The sequence below is a fragment of the Octodon degus genome, unplaced genomic scaffold, assembly GCF_000260255.1.
Source record: "Octodon degus isolate 3935 unplaced genomic scaffold, OctDeg1.0 scaffold00257, whole genome shotgun sequence".
Taxonomy (NCBI): Eukaryota; Metazoa; Chordata; class Mammalia; order Rodentia; family Octodontidae; genus Octodon; species Octodon degus.
This window is the reverse complement of record NW_004524833.1, coordinates 2,546,607-2,550,915: the sequence shown is the minus strand read 5'-3', so window position 1 is coordinate 2,550,915 and position 4,309 is coordinate 2,546,607.

Below are 4,309 nucleotides of genomic sequence, written 5' to 3'. Positions count from 1 at the left end.
AAAAAAGAGAGGCTTTGCTTTTGTAACCTTTGATGACCATGACTCTGTGGATAAGATTGTCATTAAAAAATATCACGCTGTAAATGGCCACAACTGTGAAGTGAGGAAAGCCCTGTCCAAGCAGGAGATGGCTAGTGCTTCATCTAGCCAAAGAGGTCGAAGTGGTTCTGGAAACTTTGGTGGTGGTCGTGGAGGAGGTTTTGGTGGCAATGACAGTTTCAGTCGCGGAGGAAACTTCAGTGGTCGAGGTGGCTTTGGTGGTAGCCGTGGTGGGGGTGGATATGGTGGCAGTGGAGATGGCTACAATGGATTTGGTAATGATAGAAGCAATTATGGAGGTGGTGGAAGCTATAATGAATTTGGCAATTACAACAGTCAGTCTTCAAATTTTGGACCCATGAAAGGAGGAAACTTTGGAGGCAGAAGCTCTGGGCCCTATGGAGGTGGAGGCCAATATTTTATCAAACCATGAAATCAAGGTGGCTATGGTGGCTCCAGCAGCAGCAGTAGCTATGGCAGTGGCAGAAGGTTTTAAACACTTCCAGGAAACAAAGCTTAGCAGGAGAGGAGAGCCAGAGAAGTGACAGGGAAGCTACAGGTTATAACAGATTTGTGAACTCAGCCAAGCACAGTGGTGGCAGGGCCTAGCTGTTACAAAGAAGACATGTTTTAGACAATACTCATGCTTTTGGGCAAAAAACTCGAGGACTGTATTTGTGACTAATTGTATAACAGATTATTTTAGTTTCTGTTCTGTGGAAAGTGTAAAGCATTCCAACAAAGGGTTTTAATGTAGACCTTTTTTTGCACCCATGCTGTTGATTGCTAAATGTGATAGTCTGATCATGACGCTGAATAAATGTGTCTTTAAAAAAAAATAGTCTGATACTATATTAGGACAAAATAAGGTCATTCAGCCCACCATGTAGCTCATTTGGTACACTTACTGTGCCTAGAGTTACTATACCAAAGGCAACCTGATACAGCATTTGGCCACACAGCCCATCCTATGACACTATTACTCACTTACTTCTAGAAATTTCTGCCCAACAAAAATGGCTGATGACTGATGTTACCAATAAAAACTCACCATTCTTTTAAGCTTTTGTATCTCCTTCTTGCAAAACCTACATGAACTAAACCCAAAACTAGCTGTGGGCTGATGCTTAAGAAGTGATTCCCTCATCAGCCCTCTGATGTAATAGTTGGTTGACTCCCAAGTCCTTGGTGCAGGGTGTTTTCCATTTGGTTTGGTTCCGGTTCCACAACACTGCAACAACTTTTCCCCACTTATAACTCATGAATGGTCCATATACATGAAATGCATATCAAAATTATGGGAAAGGACATGCATAGCATATTGAGAGTACTCAGAATTCCATCACTTGTATTGTCAGTCACATCCCGAAAGACCCAATGAAAGGTGCTTTAGGCAGAGTGCACATTTTCAAATCTTAAGTGTATTTTTTTTTTTTTTATTTTAGGGAAAGGTGTACAGGGTGTTCAGGATCGCGCTACTAGATCAGACTCCTAGTGATAAACCTGTTTACAACCTCCCAAGAGCTGAGATTACAGGTGCTCACCACCATGCCCAGTCTCAACTGGAGTCTCAGCACACCCAGGGGGTGAAGCCATCACAGCAGTCCTAGGGATCAAACCCCTAGTCCCTAAAGTCTATGTTATTTTCTGCCTGTTCCATGTTTCCTGCCAGCCTATGACATTTTTAGGCTTTTGTGCCATTTTTTTCTCTTCCACTAATGATACAGGGGAAATTCCAAATGATACATGGAGAAAAACTGATCTCCCAACCTGAAAGGCAACTGGGATGAGTTCGTGTTCTCTAAAACCAAAGAATGAATTTTAGGAACAAAAAGAGATTAATGAGCAGAAAATATTTACTGGGGGAAAGAAAGCTCCCGTCCAAGACAGAGACAAGAGAGGAGCCTGAGCAGGTTGTCCCCAGGAAGCTGGCTTTTCCAGGGACTTTCATAGAGGAAAGCCATGTGTTGAGGCGGGTCTAAGGTGGTGGAGAAGACATAGGAACTCGCTTAGGTGGGCATGAGGTGGGACAAAACTATGGTCAACCAATGAGATTAAAAGCACCATTGCTCAGCTAAAATTGATTAAATCCAGTACCAAATGGGGAAGCGAGTCACTTAGGAAGTGGGCATGAATATAGGACAGGGTATCTTCCTGTTAGGCCCTGGGCTAGTGACTCATTTGGGCTCTTTCAAAGTGATTGATACCTATTTAGAATATCAATCCCTGATGCCCATCCCTAGGGATGTATGTAGCTATGTTTCCTCTTTTGTCTTGGTCTTGAGATGTGGCCCTTGTGGGAGTGTCTATCTCTTCCCAATTGCAAAGTCACCTTGTCTTCCATCTTGTCTCCTTGAGGGCCAGGTCTTCTCTGACTGCCTATAATATTTCTATCTAATTCAGCTGTCTACAACATTATCATGTACCTGCTTGCTCCAAGCATACCTTGGGCCATTAATTTCATTAAATTTAGCTGCTTTTTCCTTACCATTGTGGGTGTAATGTTCAGGGCTTGTTCACTGTGCACAGATAAATTTAAACCACCTGAAGGCTATTTTCTGGAAGCTCATCATCTTCTCTGTCATCTTAGCAAATTTAGCCAGGAAGGGAAGCTAGGAGGAAAGTAAGCCTCTTTCATGCAGAGATCTTTTTCAGGGAAATTTTATATGTTTCTTCCCCATTTGCTCATGTCCTTGGTCATTCATTATGAACCTGGGATAGACAATTAGTTGCCACTGTACCAATATGATTGTTATAACCCTGAAATCCAGAAAAGACATACCACAGATGAGCAAGCTAAGACACAGATTGTTTAGGAAATTTGTTTAATATCTTTCATTGCCTCAATTTTCATTTCAGAATAAACCCTAACTTATTTTTCATTAATTGCTCAAGCTATAGTCATGATGTTTCTAACGGCTCTGGGTTTTATTCCTCCACAGAAAGGGCCAGTCCTGTGGTAATGGCCACCCAGGATGAATAATGGCATCTAGAGTATGTCTTTAAACCTGAGCATCTTCAACACTTATTCAAGCAAGCACAGGCTGACAAACAGGTTATATTTGCTTTCCACCATGACATTGCTCTGTTGGGTAACAGGAAAATGCAAGCTGAGAGGATCTAGTGAGTCAGATGTAGAGCTCAATAAAACTGTGGTCACAAGGAAGACTGCACAGATCTCTTCTTGTGTACATGGACTTAGACCTTTGGCAAAGGATAAGATTAATTCAATGACCTGCTGTGGAAAAAATATTGCACTGGGATGAAAAAGATGCAGCTTTTGTTTCACTCATACATGTAGACACGCGCGTGCGCGCGCACTATACTTCGATTCTAAAGTAATGAGACGTGCTTGGCATCAAATAACACAAAATAATTTTAAACCACAAAAATCTAGGGCATGTATACTAAAAAGAATGCAAAAGTATAGGAACAAATCCTTCCTGGGGGTCTTGTCCAGTCACTTCAAAGAATTGCTATTCCCCTTTAGTATCAAAGTTCTGGACACAATGCTGGAGCACTATTAAGTAAGTCTTTGAGAACAGAGGTTAGAGATTGTATGCAATTCTGCACTGAAATGAGCTCACTGTCCTTTTGGTTGGTGGATAATGTTTATTTTTCTTATAATTCAATGCCTTTTGACTGTATACTTTACTGTCAAAATAGTCACATACTTCTTGACTCTTCTCCACCTAACAGTAAAATATTGATGTAACCTACCCAGTTAGTTTCCAAAGCTTTTGAGTTTGCCATCTCCAGAATTCATCTTTTCTACTACATGGTCATATAAGGAACATATTGTCTTAATAAATAAAATCAAATGGAACTACAGTGGTTTTCATGATCCACCTTACACTGAAATATCATTTTAAAATTTTATTTATTTATTTATTTATTTGGTACAGGGTCTCGTTACACAGCTTGGACTTGTAGTGATCCACCTGTCTTAGCCTCCCCAACCCTGGGATTATAGGTGTTGCCAGCACACCTGGTTTTGGTGGCTGGCACAGTGCTCTGGCATGGCATGTGGTACTCGGATCAAACTCGGGACCTCTCACTCGCCAGGGAGTCGCTTTGACTGCCAAGCTATCTCCTCAGCCTGAAATGTCTTCTGACAGTGTGATCTCACTACCAGTGACCATAGTACCAAGAAGTTCCTGCAGCTTTCCTTCTCCTTTTTTTTTTTTTTTTCTACAGTTTTATTGATAAACATATAGCAATGAGACAGTTTCAAATCAAATCGGAAGTACAGTTTCAACAAATAATACAC